Source organism: Bos javanicus, chromosome 10 (assembly GCF_032452875.1).
Source record: "Bos javanicus breed banteng chromosome 10, ARS-OSU_banteng_1.0, whole genome shotgun sequence".
Lineage (NCBI taxonomy): Eukaryota > Metazoa > Chordata > Mammalia > Artiodactyla > Bovidae > Bos > Bos javanicus.
The window spans coordinates 52,725,681-52,744,031 of NC_083877.1; the positions used below are offsets into that span (position 1 = coordinate 52,725,681).

The following is an 18,351-nucleotide window of genomic DNA, read 5'->3' on the forward strand; positions in this document are numbered from 1 at the left end:
AGAATGGGGAAGAGTAGGAAAGAAGAGGGGGTGAGAGGAGGAAAGCGATGTATGTGTAAGAGACTTCTGAAACCAATTACAAAAGAGGAAATAAACCCTGTCTAAGTGGCTTTGCCTATTTAAAACAAAGACAAAATGCTAGGGTCTAATGAAAAAGAGCATTGTGTATATTCAACAAACATCAACTGAGGACATATATCTCAGGCACTGGGTTCTCTCTAATATCTGGGTTTGGGGAGAAAAGGATGAACAATCTTATGTGAATCAGATGTATCAACAACATGTGTATCTGAAAATCATTGAAAACACTCATACTTTTGGAAGAAGCAATTTCTTAATATTAAAACTTTATGCTAGGAAATAACCAACTTAGGACAAAATTTTAAAAATAAAAGATGTTCAATACAAAATTGTTATAAACAATTTAAATGGCTCCAAACAGGTGAGAAGTGGAGAAAGTTATACCACACAATATACTACATAGTAGATTATCAGAGAATCCTTCAAAATCATGTTTATGGTAAGTGCTTATCATATAATATTAAGTGAAAAAGCCCAATACAAGACTGAATTAACTAAATTCTCTCTGAAAAAGTATGCCAAGGAAAAAGACTAGAAAGAAATAAACTGGATAAATAAACTCTCCAGATTAATCAATGCCCTTATACTCTAGAAAACATTGTGATTGATCTCTACAGCATACTGAATGTCATGGTTGACAGGCTGTTCTCTTAACACCCTCACGTGTCTACTCTCACCAGTTGAATTTTATGCTTACCAAGAGCTAGTTTTAGTCCTGTGCAAAATTTTCCAAGCCAGGCTTCAGCAATACATTAACTGTGAACTTCCAGATGTTTAAGCTGGTTTTAGAAAAGGCAGACGAACCAGAGATCAAATTGCCAACATCCGCTGGATTATCGGAAAAGCAAAGAGAGTTCCAGAAAAATATTTATTTCTGCTTTATTGACTGTGTGGATCACAACAAACTGTGGAAAATTCTGAAAGAGATGGGAATACCAGACCACCTGATCTGCCTCTTGAGAAATTTGTATGCAGGTCAGGAAGCAACAGTTAGAACTGGACATGGACCAACAGACTGGTTCCAAATAGGAAAAGGAGTATGTCAAGGCTGTATATTGTCACCCTCTTTATTTAACTTATATGCAGAGTACATCATGAGAAATGCTGGACTGGAAGAAACACAAGCTGGAATCAAGATTGCCAGGAGAAATATCAATAATCTCAGATATGCAGATGACACCACCCTTATGGCAGAAAGTGAAGAGGAAATAAAAAGCCTCTTGATCAAAGTGAAAGTGGAGAGTGAAAAAGTTGGCTTAAAGCTCAACATTCAGAAAATGAAGATCATGGCATCTGGTCCTATCACTTCATGGGAAATAGATGGGGAAACAGAAGAAACAGTGTCAGATTTTATTTTTCTGGGCTCCAAAATCACTACAGATGGTGACTGCAGCCATGAAATTAAAAGACGCTTACTCCTTGGAAGGAAAGTTATGACCAAGCTAGACAGCATATTCAAAAGCAGAGACATTACTTTGCCAACAAAGGTCCGCCTAGTCAAGGCTATAGTTTTTCCTGTGGTCATGTATGGATGTGAGAGTTGGACTGTGAAGAAGGCTGAGCGCCGAAGAATGGATGCTTTTGAACTGTGGTGTTGGAGAAGACTCTTGAGAGTCCCTTGGACTGCAGGGAGTTCCAACCAGTCCATTCTGAAGGAGATCAGCCCTGGGAATTCTTTGGAAGGAATGATGCTAAAGCTGAAACTCCGGTACTTTGGCCACCTCATGCGAAGAGTTGACTCATTGGAAAAGACTCTGATGCTGGGAGGGATTGGGGGCAGGAGGAGAAGGGGACGACAGAGGATGAGATGGCTGGATGGCATCACTGACTCGATGGATGTGAGTCTGAGTGAACTCCGGGAGTTGGTGATGGACAGGGAGGCCTGGCGTGCTGCGATTCATGGGGTTGCAAGGAGTTGGACACGACTGAGTGACTGATCTGATCTGATGTGAACCATTTTAAGTGTACAGTTCAGTAGTGTTAAGTACTGTACAACCATTATCCAAAATTCTTTTCATTTGGTTCATTGATGGGCATGTGTCAGAATTTCTTTTCTTTTTGAGACTGGATAATGTATCATTATATGTTTATATCATATTTCATAACCTGTTGACAGGCACATGAATTGCTTCCACCTTGTAACGATTTTGACTAATACATCTATGAACATGGGTGTACAAATATCTGAGATTCTTTTAATTTGGGTGTATATCAAGAAGTGGGGCTACTGGCTTGTTTTTAATTTTTTGAGAAATAAATTTTTAGTTAAAAAGACTAACTTTAACCTTCCTATGGCAAAGACAATTTCTACTATACTCCAAATGTTAACACTGAATGAATGATGGGATTATAAGTGAATGAAATTTACTGTCTTCCTTTTAGCTTATTATAATTTCCAAATTTTCTAAAGTGAGCATTGTTATGGTACTCATCTAACTCTCAAGGTGATGGTATAAGGAGGGGGACCTTTAGGAGGTGATTAGGTCATGACCGCAGAGTTCTCATAAATGAGATTAGTGCCCTTATAAAGACGCTTGACATGTGAGGATACAATGAGAAGTCTGTAACCCAGAAGTGGGCCCTCATAGACCAAACTGGGACTTTCATGTCCCAGCCTCTGCAGCTGAGAGAAACAAATGTTTGTTGTTCACAAGGCACCTACTCTGTGGTAATTTGTTACAGCAGCTCAAGTGGACTAAGACAGCAAGTGTACCTTTCTCTATGAGCATGGCCAAAGCTGTAACTCACTTCTTTAGAATCTACTTTTCAGTCACTGCTAAGTCACTTCAGTCATGTCCAACTCTGTGAAACCCCATAGACAGCAGCCCACCAGGCTCCCCCGTCCCTGGGATTCTCCAGGCAAGAACACTGGAGTGGGTTGCCATTTCCTTCTCCAATGCATGAAAGTGAAAAGTGAAAGTGAAGTCGCTCAGTCGTGTCTCACCCTCAGCAACCCCATGGACTGCAGCCCCCCAGGCTCTTCCGTCCATGGGATTTTCCAGGCAAGAGTACTGGAGTGGGGTGCCATTGCCTTCTCCATTTCAGTCACTACTAACACCCTAAAACTATGTGGGGGCATATTAAAGACAGGCAGTTGTTAATCAGGTTACACTTATTATTAAGATTTCAAAAAATATCCATGTGATAGGACATGAGGCCTTTACTTTTGAAATTTAACTAAAAGCCATAAATGTTTTATCAAAGATCATTATTCATGTGGTACATAAGAATAAGAAACCTGAGAGCAGAAGGGAAGTAAACACCAAAGAAAAGAGAATACCAAAACAAGGGAAAAAACTACTGGGAGAGAGGGAGCTAGAGAGCAATGGGGAGAGAAGGAGAGAAAAAGAAAGATTAAAATGCGGAGAAAGAAACTAATTTGAGTTTGGGTGATCAAAACACAATCTAAGCTAAAGGACCTTTCAAGGTCTTTTCAAAAATTATAACTTAAATTTGAACTCAGGCTTTCAATTAAAATGAGTTAAATGACCTCAGCTGAGTTAATACAATCATAAATTCACTTCCTCAAAACTTCAGAATTTCAGAAATATTAGTTAGAATACTCTAAATGGAAAACTTTGATCATTTAATAACGTAAGAATTCTTAGTAATGTAATGTATCAACTGGTAATATGCACCTGAAAAAGAAACTATTTTAACAGCTTATAATTTGTTTACGTATAGACACGCATTTTGTTTTACTGTGCTTCACTTTACTGTGAAGTGAAGTGAAGATTTTACAATATCTACTTTGTAGATATTGCACTTTTTAACAAATTGAAGGTTTGTTACGACCCTGTGTTGAGCAAGTCTAAGGGCACCATTTTTCCAACACCATTTGCTCACTTCATGTCTCCATGCCGCCTTTTGGTAATTCTTGCAATATTTCAAACTTTTAAATTATTATTCTATTTGTTAGGGTGATCTGTGACCTTTGATGCTACCCACTGTGATTGTTACAGGGTACCATGAACTGCGCCCATGTAAGACAACAATCAGTAAACATTATGCATTCTGTTTCACTGACCTGCCATTCTCCATCTCTCTCCTTCTCCTCGGGCCTTCCTACTCCCTATCCACTGCGACACAGTAATACTGAAATTACGCCAATTAATAAGTCTACAATGGCTTTTAGTGTTCAAGTGAATGAAACAGTTGCAAGTCTCTCACTTTAAATCAAAAGCTAGAAATGATTTAAGCTGTGATTAAGGTATGCTAAAAGCTGAGATAAGTTGAAAGGTAGGCCTCTTGTGCCAAACAGCCAAGTTGTGAAAGCAAAAGAAAAGTTCTTGAAGAAAATTAAAAGTGCTACTCCAGTGAACAACACAAATGATAAGCTAAATGGCCTTACTGCTGATACGGAGAAAGTTTTAATGGTCTGGGGAGAAGATCAAACCAGCCACAATATTCCCTTAAGCCAAAGCCAAATCCAGAGCAAGGATCTAACTATCTTCACCTGTATGACGGTTGCGAGAGAGAGGTAAAGAAGCTCCGGAAGAAAAGTCTGAAGCTACTAGCACAGGCTGGTTCATGAGGTTTCAGGAAGTGCTGATGTAAAAGCTGTAGCAAGTTATCCAGAAGATCATTAATAAACATAAACTACAGTAAATGGATTTTCAATGTAGATGAAATAGCCTTACCACAGAAGAAGATGACCTCTAGCACTTTCACAGCTAGAGAGGAGAAGTCAATAGCTAGTTTCAAAGCTTTGAAGGACAGCCTGGCTCTCTTATTAGGGGTTAACGTAGTTGGCAATTTGAAGTTGAAGTCAGTGGTCACTTCACAGTCGCCCAATCCTAGGACACTTAAGAATTTAGACTGCCCGTACTCTATGTGCTCCCTTGGTACTCTATAAATGAAACAAGGCCTGGATAAACCCACCGCTGAGACCTGCTGCTCAGAAAATAATTCCTTTCAAAGTATTACTGCTCACTGACAATATACCCATGGTCATCCAAGAGTTTTAATGGAGATGTACAAGATTCATATCATATACAAGTTTAATGTAGATATACATGCCTGCTAATAACACAACATCCATTCTGCAGTTCATGGATCAAGGAGAAAATTGGATTTCTAAGTCTTCTTCTTTAAGAAATACATTTTTATAAGATTACAGTTGCCATATATAGTGATTTAGCTGCTGGATCTACGCAAAGTAAATTGAAAACCTTCTGGAAAGGATTAAAAACAATTGTGATTCATTGGGAGAGGTCAAAATATGAACAAGAACAAGAGTTTGGAAGAAGCTGTTTCCAACACTCATGGATGACTTGGAGGAATTAAAGACTTCAGTGGATGAAGTAACTGCAGAGATGGCAGAAAAAGCAAGAGAATTAGAATTAGAAGTGGAGCCTGAAGATGTATCTGAATTGCTACAATTTCATGGAGGAAAAAAAAATAAACTTGAATGGATGACCAAAAAAGTGGTTTCTTGAAATGGAACCTATTCCTGGTGAAGATGTTAAGAAAGAGTGTTGAAATGACAACAAGGAGATTTAGAATAATCTTAGTTGAAAAAGCAGCAGCAGGATTTTAGAGGACTGACTCCAATGTTGAAAGAAGTTCTACTGTGGGTAAAACACTATCAAACAGCACTGGATGTGACAGAGAGATTGTTCATGAGAGGAAGAGTGAATCAAAGCAACAAACTTCACTGCTATTTTAACAATTTGCCACAGCCACCCAACCTCCAGCAACTACCACCCTGGATCAGTAAGCAGCCATCAAGACTGAGGTAAGGCTTTCTACCAACAAAAAGATTATAACTTGCTGAAAGGTCATATAATAATTAGGATTTTTAAAAAGTACAGTATTTCTAATTAGGGTATGTACATCTTTAAAAACAGACATAATGCTGTTGCATACCTAATGGACAGGGAAAAGGTAAGTTTTACATGCACAAGGAAACTGGAAAATTCATGTCACCTGCTTTGCTGTACTGGTCAAGACCACAGTATCTCCAAAGTATGCCAAGAGCAACAATACTTTGTCACCTGCTTTTATCTTTTAATCCCATTAAATGTGATTAGGCCTCTGCTAATCCCAAATAAGGATTTGGCAATCCTTATTGCAATGGCACCCCACTCCAGTACTCTTGCCTGGAAAATCCCATGGATGGAGGAGCCTGGTAGGCTGCAGTCCATGGGGTCGCTAAGAGTCGGGCACGACTGAGAGACTTCACTTTCACTATTGCCAAATTCAGACTTAAATTGAAGAAAGTAGGGAAAACCACTAGACTACTCAGGTATGATCTAAATCAAATCCCTTATGATTACACAGTGGAAGTGACAAATAGATTTAAGGGACTAGATCTGATAGACAGAGTGCCTGACGAACTATGAACGGAGGTTCGTGACATTGTACAGGAGACAGGGATCAAGACCATCCCGAAGAAAGAGACATGCAAAAAGGCAAAATGGCTGTCTGAGGAGGCGTTACAAATAGCTGTGAAAAGAAGAGAAGTGAAAAGCAAAGGAGAAAAGGAAAGATATACCCATCTGAATGCAGAGCTCCAAAGAATAGCAAGGAAACAGAAGAAAGCCTTCCTCAGAGATCAGTGCAAAGAAATAGAGGAAAACAATGGAATGGGTAAGACTAGAGATCTCTTGAAGAAAATTAGAAATACCAAGGGAACATTTCATGCAAAGATGGGATCAATAAAGGACAGAAATGGTATGAACCTCACAGAAGTAGAAGATATTAAGAAGAGGTGGCAAGAATACACAGAAGAACTGTACAAAAAGATCTTCACGACCCAGATAATCACGATGGTGTGATCACTCACCTAGAGCCAGACATCCTGGAATGTAAAGTCAAGTGGGCCTTAGGAAGCATCACCACAAACAAAGCTAGTGGAGGTGATGGAATTCCAGTTGAGCTATTTCAAATCCTTAAAGATGATGCTTTGAAAGTGCCGCACTCAATACGCCAGCAAATTTGGAAAACTCAGCAGTAGCCACAGGACTGGAAAAGGTCAGTTTTCATTCCAATCCCAAAGAAAGGCAATGCCAAAGAATGTTGAAACTACCGCACAATTGCACTCATCTCACACGCTAGTAAATTAATGCTCAAAATTCTCCAAGCCAGGCTTCAGCAATACGTGAACTGTGAACTCTCTGATGTTCAAGCTGGTTTTGGAAAAGGCAGAGGAACCAGAGATCAAATTGTCAACATCTGCTGGATCATCGAAAAAGCAACAGAATTCCAGGAAAACATCTATTTCTGCTTTATTGACTATGCCAAAGCCTTTGACTGTGTGGATCACAATAAACTGTGGAAAATTCTGAAAGAGATGGGAATACCAGACCACCTGAGAAACCTATATGCAGGTCAGGAGGCAACAGAACTGGACATGAACAACAGACTGGTTCCAAATAGGAAAAGGAGTACGTCAAGGCTGTATATTGTCACCCTCTTTATTTAACTTATATGCAGAGTACATCATGAGAAACGCTGGGCTGGAAGAAGCACAAGCTGGAATCAAGATTGCCGGGAGAAATATCAGTAACCTCAGATATGCAGATGACACCACCCTTATGGCAGAAAGTGAAGAGCAATTAAAAAGCCTCTTGATGAAAGTGAAAGAGGAAAGTGAAGAAGTTGGCTTAAAGCTCAACATTCAGAAAACGAAGATCATGGCATCTGGTCCCATCACTTCATGGGAAATAGATGGGGAAACAGTGGAAACAGTGTCTGACTTTATTTTTGGGGGCTCCAAAATCACTGCAGATGGTGACTGCAGCCATGAAATTAAAAGACACTTACTCCTTGGAAGGAAAGTTATGACCAACCTAGATAGCTTATTCAAAAGCAGAGACATTGCTTTGCCAACAAAGGTCCATCTAGTCGAGGCTATGGTTTTTCCAGTAGTCATGTATGAATGTGAGAGTTGGACTATAAGGAAAGCTGAGCGCCGAAGAATTGATACTTTTGAACTGTGATGTTAGAGAAGACTCTTGAGAGTCCCTGGGACTGCAAGGAGATCCAACCAGTCCATCTTAAAGGAGATCAGTCCTGGGTGTTCTTTGGAAGGACTGATGCTGAAGCTGAAACTCTAATACTTTGGCCACCTCATTCGAAGAGTTGACTCATTGGAAAAGACCCTGATGCTGGGAGGGACTGGGGACAGGAGGAGAAGGGGATGACAGAGGATGAGATGGCTGAATGGCATCACCAACTCGATGGACATGAGTTTGAGTAGACTCCGGGCGTTGGTGATGGACAGGGAGGCCTGGCATGCTTCGATTCATGGGGTTGCAAAGAGTTGGACACGACTGAGCTACTGAACTGAACTGAATGAATCCCAACTCTTTTTGCCTATATCCATGTTCCAATCCTCATGAATTCCTTTATGATGTCATTTCTGAAATAAACCTTTTTCTTTTCTCTTAGAACTAACTTCTAGAATGGCTTAAAAGGTGATGCACAAGAGTAACACCCATATAAGCTGTATCATTCGGGGATGTTTTAGATACAAAATAGATTTGGTTATTTGTATCGTACAGTTACCCGAACCTCCACTGGAGGCAGCAAACTCTCCAAGCTATCCCAAGTGCATTGACTTTCCAAAGATTTTTGTAAGCCCGGAATGGTTTAATAACACAGAATAAAACAAAGGGCTTAAGCTAAGGCCAATTGCAAGCTTAGGGGAAAACTCTCCAAAATCTAATTTAAGCAATGAAAGTCAGTTCCCACTGCAGAGACACTGTGTTAGAGGAAAAACAAAAACCCCAAAACAGAAATCCTCAGAAAGTGCTGAACTATTCAGACATGAGCATCAAGGTCCAATCTTATGAAATATTTAGTCATCCACTGATGCTAACAGGTAAAAAGAAAACTGGAACTCTTTCTCCTTTCTCTAGAGAGAACTGGCTTAAGGATAGCCTGCTAAAAGAGAAGAACAAGTAGAACTGATGGTGGGTAGCCTATCCCTTTTCCAGGGGATCTTCCCAACCCAGGAATCAAACTGGGGTCTCCTGCATTGCAGGTGGATTCTTTACCACCTAAGCTATCAGAGAAGTGAACTGATGGCTATATTCTTGAGATCAAATGTTCTTTATGATGAACACTTGACTGTCACTGAAGAAAAAGCACAGTACCTCAAACTGTAACTTCTGCCATATTAAAAAACCTTTATAAATCTAGTTACAGCACCACTGTATTACAGAAGCAATGTCATCACCATTATCAATGGATGGTGCAAAAATTCTTGTTTCAATGTTCTAAGTTAATCCAAAAATATTTTTAAAAATAGTATACTTAGACACATAATTTAGACTAGCAACTTTCAAAAGTATTTTCTTTGAATACTCTATACCATTTTTCAAAATAATACAATAAAAGCCCTTCATACTTTTACCAAATTAGAAAAAAGAACAGGGTTTTATTATATCACATAGCCTTTAAAAATTACCAAATCTTTTTAATATTAGAAAACATGTGTTTTATTTTTAAGCACATGCTAAGTATCACATAAGTTAAAAAGCCCTCAAATTTAAAATAAATGATTTTGATGTTCCTCAAAATTCTACTATTTTTAAAGGGAAAATTCACATATTTTTTTTCTCTATGCAGCTTACCAATGTAAGATAATAAACTGGAAATTGAAATCCATTTTTTTATACTTTGGCATACAGAGATAGGATCTAACCTATAGATCTGTTAAAAAAGATGTGACATAACTATAGCATGAGGATATTACTGTTTTATGTTTAAATCTTCAACCCACTGTTCTAAAAGACCAGTGTGAGTTTGTAAGACTCATAAAGAAAAGATGTTTCCCCAGAGCAAAAACAAAAGGAAACAAAACAAAACCCAGCATGGTATTCCATATGGCTAATCTTCCTTGAGACTTCTAGTGTCTTCTGAGAGAGCAAAGATGATTAAAAAGCTCAGCTTTTGACTCCTCTGTATATCTCAAATACTCAAAATAAATTTTCAAAAATGTTAGTAATTTGAGAGTTAGAGTTTAGAGGGTGCAGGAACCACATTTCTTTACCCCCCTGTGCTCAGCTCAGGGAGGGCACATTACCTAATATGTCAAAAGATTCTAGCTCCAAATCATGGATCAATAGTTTTATTTAGGCAGAAAAATGTAGGATTCCACATGATTTAATTGATGACATCAGTTCTACATTTCACCTAAATACAGAGGGGAAATTTTTAAATAGGTCCGAATGATCTTAAAAGAAACTGAAAATAAGCAAGTTTCTTAGCTCAAGAAACTGTTTTCATGAAAAAAATGTTCTAAATTTTTTCCTTCTGAGCTAAAATACATATCAGTTCTTAATAACAATGTACTTGAGCTTTTATTCTATAGGTAACTTACCTTTGGTTACACTGATCATTCTGCCAAAGTGGTTTTAGTTCTCCTATTCTCAAAGATAAATTATACAAAATCAAGGAGCTACAGTTACATATTTTATTACTGTTTAACAAAAAACACAAAATTCATCCTTTACTATCTATAAGATATTTCAGTTACAAGACTGGGTACATTTTTTAAAAGGTTTTTCTATCTTAAATCTAACAAGTTCAATTCATTTCATGGAGGGCTACTGTTTAAGCAATACCAAATTTCAGAAATGACACTGCTTGCTCCTTTGGGTCTACAAACCTGAAACACTAGCCTATAAGAAGGCTGATAGAGACAATTTTCTAATCCTATAAAAGGAAAATTCATTTTAGACATTTCTTTAAAAAGAATAAATAATACAAGCTAATGTAAACCATGACTTTAAAGCAATGTGCTATATATACACAGAAGTAGTCTCTTTCATAGCACAGCACAAAAGACTGCACAGAATCCATTTTTCTTTTTTGAACAATCTTTCCTTCTTTGTTTACTTCTTTATATTTTGCTTCTTTTAAAAAAATGTTCTTTTTCCAATTACAGAGAGGAAATAAAAAGAAATGCAACTCTTTTATGTAAAGTAAATCCATCTGGATGTTTGCTGCATCCCATACTATAAACCTGTGATCCCCAACCAGAATGAGTTATAGTAAAGCTGCAGGCAAAATTGTCTCCATATACCACAATCCATTATCCCTGTCAAGTTAATGTTCCATGTTGAGCCATATGGCACGGGTACACATTCAACAAAGGAAATTCCTTAAACTTGTTATAATCAGCACTTGCAGTCATCCAAAAAACTGACATAAACAGCTTTATTGTGTTTAGTGCATTTCAGTTAATATCCATGACAAAAACAGGAAACAGTACAGGAAAAGGAGGAGGAATGTGGGAGAGCAGAGTTATTAAAAAAATTGTACATTTTATAATTAGATTTTTTTTCCTAAGCAAGTGATTTTCAATTACAGTTTGCTCCAATCCCTTGACCGTGATCCATTGGGCCATATTTAAGAAAAAACAAAATTTAATGACATCAATTTTCCATGGTATGAACACATCTAAATCTTAAAGTCTTACAGTATCTGATTCATATAAAGCATCTTTGGCAAAATAATGAATGAGTTAAAATTTCATGTTTGTTTTCTTTTCGCAATTGTTTCATAATTGCTAAAATCTAACAGTGCCTCATTAAAAAAATAAGGCAATTTAAATAAAGTGTCTTTATATGCATTAAGTGTAGGTCACAGATGAATCAAGGGCTCCCAGAAGCCTTTAGTACCTGGCACAGCCCAGCACATCAAACTCCAGTCAAGGTATAAGTAGAGCAGAACTTCATTTCAGCCCCCGCAGTGACAACAATAAAACGCTGAGAAAACACACTATCAAATACTGAACTCAGCATCAATTTCTGTTAATTACAGCCTTGTCAGCAACGTGATTATTCAAACAACTCATGCAAATGTTAATGAGGCCTTATTTGCATATTTATTTTTTCCTTTGTTGAAATGTCATTGATTATTACATTCTACTATGATGAATGTGGCTGATGATGTGCTCTGATATGTAATTAGTCATTAGGTGGAATGAATAGATCAATTATGAAAAAGGACTAAGATTAAGAAATATCAAACAAGACCGCCCAATATAACTATAGAATCTTTTTTAAAAAGAACGTAATAAATAATTTCTTGACATTTAAACTGCAACATCAGTAGTTTTCAATAAATAAACCACTACTTTTGTGAGGTTAAATAAAGGCTTAAAAATACATCAGTACTTTGATAATCCAATTATGATCACAGAAACCATCTTTTTAAAAACCGCAAACCACCTCAAGTGGCAATGTCAGAACAACAGCAAAAAAGAGCAGATTTTGCTTTAGATTTGCACAAATTAGAAATATACAAAGTACACCTAAATCTAGCATGAAGGGTAGAGGTGAAAACAGGTCAAAGAGAAAGGAGTATAACATCCTAGAGAGAAGTGGTAGGAACCTGAAAGAGAATGACTACCTTCATAAAAACAAGGCGAGCAAAAACATACTCCTTCAAATCCCAATTTGTTCTTAGAGGAAAAGGATTATTTAGCCTCTGAAACTGTTTGCTGTAACTATCCAGCCAGCACTTGCTATTCACAGATGAAAAAAAAAAAAAAAAACCACATTACTGCAGACCAGATGGGAACATTCCACATGACCAAACCAATCAATCACCTCAGTGGGGCGCAGGTGCAACACAGCCGTGTAGCAACACACCATTTCACAGTCTATCGGGCACAAACACATGGCCACCAATCAATGGCCCCCCGAGGACCTCGAAGGGGGCAGGCTCTCTGGAGTCTTACTGGTCCATGCCTGATGACTTCATAATCACACATCATTTCATTCACTAGAGGATACAAACTAGCATTCTAATAACCTTCTACTGAAAATGGTCATGTTGTGCATATTAATACAGTGCTGTTTGGAGTGAAGCAACTGACTTTACACGGCAGGCTATGCAAGGCATGCAGGGCTAAAACAACCTGAAGCTAGAAACTTCTTCCTTTTAGAAGATGGCTGTTCTGTTCAGACAGATCAATGGCAATATGATCCATTCTCTCACATCAAAGTTGGCATGTAAGTCTCCTATCTTACACAAAGCAACTGTTAAACAATAGTAAGCCTGAACAGATAAAGGAGAATGAAAATAAAAAGGGAAGTTGCTAATTGTGGATAAAAACGTACTCCATCTTTCTAAACTAGTCTAACTAAAACTGAAATGCAAATAAAAATTATGTGACCATGAATAAAACTTACATGTATTTCATTGGCTTTATTTTCCTCACATTTTCCCAGTACTTGAGGGGTGTCTCTGTACAGTGCATACTTATAGGAGAAGATAAATAGAACAATTTCCAGCAAACACTGCTAGAATGCCACCAAGGCACAGTGCCATGCTCTGTTAGGTCGCATTCACAGAGCTCCTGTTGGCTCATTTTTCAGAGAGGTTGTAGGCTAGGATATCCTTGAAAACTGAGTATTGTGCGTAACTGATTAACCACATACCATGCAGACAGGATCTAATTTAAAAAAAAAAAAGGAAAAATACGTTTTGTTATAAAAAGGAAACCAGTCAACTCAAGTCCTTATTGGAACAAGGCTGGGTGTAAATCTGTTTTTAAAAAGCAGCTTTATTTGATAATTCACTGGGCAGCTGGGGACCTTATAGATCCTTATATCCCATTAGGAACATCAATCACTAGAGCCAGGGTTCACATGGAAACCAGTGCAAGGCAACTCACCGAGTCTAAACTGACCTCTGATAACACTAAAAGTTGGTTTGGGTAATTAATTTTTGATGCTAATATTATCATTTTGTCTCATAAAAAAATATAAGAAGACTACATTTCATACTTGGATTCTGGATACATGGGTGTTTACTTACTTACAAATATGAGTATCATGCTTTGCCCACATAAGGCTAAAAGTGATTATATCTCCTACAGTCTAAAAGAATGAATACACGTTTTACAAAAATACACTTACTAGAATAGAGGTCAGTTCCTTTGGGAAATAAATCTTGTGATTAGTCAAAGGAATTATTACTCCACAGAGAGGTAACTGGCAAGATAATCTCACTGATAGCTTATCACATACAATTCACTTTAGAAAGCAAGCCTGACTTCTTTCTAAATGAAGATATCTTAGACTAGAAGAAGACACAAGATTCAAGTCAGAAGACTAGAATTCTAGTTCAAATTCTTACTAATTAGTTGTGTAGTCTACATCAGGTCAGATAACACCAGTTACTTCCATTTACTAATTTGAAGATTGGCTAGATTACAGAGGACCTTGGAATTCCTCCTAATTTATGACTCCCTTTGTGGCGCGACAAAGTCTCTACCTAGTAGTTTGCAGACTACTAGGTAAGGATGAACAGAGATCAGGCGTCCTAGTTCCCAAAATCTAGCAGATAAGCCTAATAAAACATGCTTATTGTTTAAATGGAAAAGTAGTCATTTTAAATGTATGATGTGAAGTCACTCTTATGAAAATACAAAAGACAATTATTCCTTTGGCTTACAGAAATATGAGTAAAAATAATCAATATTTGAATTGAAGTTATCTTGTTCCCAGAACAGAATACAATGTCAAAATTGTATCATGATATATAGGAAAAAACCCACAAAGGTAACAGTGGTGACATCTCAGAAAATGAGGAGGGACTGAATGGTATTCAAAGTTGCTGCAACCAGACATACCTTGGGTGGCCAAAAAAACACATTTTCTCTCTTTCTTGATTCCAAAGTTCAATCCTAAGTGAAAGCACCTATGTTTGAACCTTTCCCCCTAACTCAGGAAACATATAACTAAAAACATTCCTAAAAATGCTTTGAAAAGCAAAGTAGCAAGCTGCACTTTCACCTTTTAACTATCATGAATACAAAACTGTATTTAAAGGCATTAAAGATAAAGGCTCAGAGAGCAGTTTTGGAATCAGACAGTATTTGGTTTAAATGCCAGTCCCATGACTTATTAATTTTGTGACTTCTGGATGAGTTACCTAAACTCACTAAACCTCAATTTCTTGATTTGAAAAAGATGACTAATAATAGAGGCAATACCTACACCTTAGAGATTGTTGTGAAAATGTAATGAGTTAATACATGTAGTGCTTATCAACAAGCTTAACACAGAGTAAGCAGTCTGTTTTTCTTTTCTGCTACTATTTAATAACTGATAAAAAAAAACCAGAAAATATCAAAATCAGGAAAAAGTTAATCTCTTTAATGTTCTAGTCTTAATTCATCAACAGTAGTGATCTAAATTCTGTTTGCTTAAAAAATAATAATTCACAAGAAAATGGAAGGCTACCTTATGATAACCATTAACTGCAGATACTGGTCAATGTATTTCTCAACTGGTCCCCTAATAATACATTCTAGAGAACCTGAATCAAGAAAATCTACCCTAAAGAGTAAAGGTTTCTGCTTCCATCTAGAAATATTTCTCCCCTTTCTCTAGATTTGTGCAAAATAGTACAGCCACTATGGAGAACAGTGTGGAGATTCCTTAAAAAACTGGAAATAGAACTGCCTTATGACCCAGCAATCCCACTGCTGGGCATACACACTGAGGAAACCAGAATTGAAAGAGACACATGTATCCCAATGTTCATCGCAGCACTGTTTATAATAGCCAGGACATGGAAGCAACCTAGATGTCCATCAGCAGGTGAATGGATAAGAAAGCTGTGGTACATATACACAATGGAGTATTACTCAGCCATTAAAAAGAATACATTTGAATCAGTTCTAATGAGGTGGATGAAACTGGAGCCTATTATACAGAGTGAAGTAAGCCAGAAAGAAAAACACCAATACAGTATACTATCGCACATATATGGAATTTAGAAAGATGGTAACAATAACCCTGTATACGAGACAGCAAAAGAGACACAGATGTATAGAACAGTCTTTTGGACTCTGTGGGAGAGGGAGAGGGTGGGAGATTTGGGAGAATGGCATTGAAACGTGTAATATCATATATGAAACGAGTTACCAGTCCAGGTTTGATGCAAAATTAAAAAAAAAAATCATCTTTTGCATACAACTGATCAATGTTGTTTCTCTAGAGTCCACAAAAAACCAAAATGGTCAATAAAATGTCAGCTGTCCTGCTTACTGTAAACTACATTTAAAAACAAGCTAGCTTTAAGGTAGCATCATCATCCAGAATGGCTTCCCAGGTGGCACAGAGGTAAAGAGTCCTCCTGCCAGTGCAGGAGACACAAGAGACAAAGGTTTGCTCCCCAGGTCAGGCAGATCCCTTAGAATAGTGAATGGCAACCTGCTCCAGCATTCTTGCCTGGAAAACTCCATTGACAGAGCCTGCCAGGCCACAGTCCATGTGGTCTCAAAGAGTCAGACATGATTGAGCACAGCACAGCACATCATCTGGAAATCAGAGCTCCTCAATTGTTTTAGCTGAAATATCATTTGGTGGTCACACATCCACATTCTTGCAAAATTGAGCCCTTCATCCACTAGAGACATTTTATACTAGAGAGGCAAAAGTGTACAAGAGTCTTGCATTTACTTGACTTCTATTATCTTGTATTTACTGATCCAAAGAACTTAATTGAGGAGTCAATTAAAATCCTTGAAAAGTTTAAAAATCAACTGCATTTGTTTTTATAGCAAAGATATAAAATACAATATCATGTAACTAAGTTTGCTGACTCATAGTAGCCATTTCATAGTCTAAGTTTTTCAGCGAAGGCAAAAAGGAGAAACTCTTGCAAGGAATACAGTGTTGAATCTACTAGGACTCAATGATAGATTTGAAACTAGCATTTGCCAACTAAGTATCAAATGAACTCTGAAGGACTACTTGATCCTGTGGCTAGATCAGTCACATGCTTGCTCTCTCTCCCTCTCTTCCCCTTTCTCTAAGCCCCAGTTTCTTCATCTGTGGAATTGGAGATAAAATGGGAAAGAAGCAATGAACATTTAATACATGTCTTTTAAGGATCAAACCCTGTGATGGACATTAGATACATCCTCTCATTACATCATCCTTAAGGATAGAGCAAGGCCAGAATTACTACCTCCATTTCAGAGATTAAAGAATGGAATCTCAAACAGACATTTCTCCAAAGAAGATATACAAGTAGCCAAGAAGCAGATGAAATGATGCTTAATATTATGAGTCATTAGGGAAATGAAAATCAAAACCTCAGTGAGGTTTTCTCACCCACAAGGGTGGCCAAAATAAAAAAGACAGAATAATGTTGGCAAGGATGTGAAGAAATTGAAATTCTCATAAATTGCTAGTCAGATTGTAAAATGGTGCAGAGTCACTTCAGAAAACAGTCTGGCAGTTCACCAAATGGTTAAACATAGAGCTGCATTACTCAGCAAATCTATCCCTACATATAAACTTAAGAAAACTGAAAACATGTCCATACAAAAACCTGTATACCAATGTTCACAGCAGTATTATTAATAGTAGCAAGAGTAGAAACAATTCACATATCAATTGATGAGTGGATAAATAAATGTGGTACATCCATCCAATGGAATATTATTCAGCATAAAAAGAGATGAAGTACTGATACATGCTAAACATAGATGAATCTTGAAAATATACTAATTGAAAAAAAAGTCCAAAGACCACATATTGGATGATTCTGTTTATATGCAATGTCTACAACAGACAAATCCATACTGACAGAAAGTAGATGAGTGGTTGCTAGAGGGCAGGTTGAAGAGAGAATGAGAACTGACTTTTAATAGGTACTGGGTTTCTTCAAAGAGTGATAAAAATGTTCTAAATTAGTGGTGATGGCTGCACAACTCTAAGAATACAACTCTAAGAATACACTAAAAAACATTAAATTGTATACTTCAAAAGAGTGAATTTTATAGTATCTGAATAATATCTCAACAAAGCTACTATTAAACACATTGAGTATCAAAGATTTAAAAATAACAACAAAAGCACTCCCAAGGGTTATGAATATTAAATGAACTAATAAGTTAAAGCACTCTGCATGATGTCTCAGACACATTGAAGGTTCTTAATGAAACATGACCTCCTTTTTGTCAAATGCAGAAACAACAGAAGTTAAATATGATTTTGATTTTAACCTGATAGCTTAATGAAGCTATTCAACTCTTGTCATCTGACTAGCACAGAAGGAGCAAAAATACATCATATTTACAGGTATACAGTTACAGTCAAGAAAATTAGATCATACATACCTATCATTAGTCTGAAAGAAAAGGACTTATTAACTGGCCTACAGCTGAAGCTAAACTAAATATAATGACAATCTATTGAAGACAACCTAATTAGTTATACACAACTCTAAAGAATCCCTCTGAAGTCTATCAGCAATCGTCTCATGAACAATGAAGCTATAGCCACGAAC

At 37.2% G+C, this 18,351-nt stretch overlaps 1 protein-coding gene across 7 annotated transcripts in view; it reads right to left on the reverse strand.

Moving 5' to 3' along the window:
- Positions 1-18,351, reverse strand: part of TCF12 (transcription factor 12) — a 392,889-nt gene that overhangs the window by 155,651 nt on the left and 218,887 nt on the right. The gene's annotated exons all lie outside the window — the stretch shown is intronic.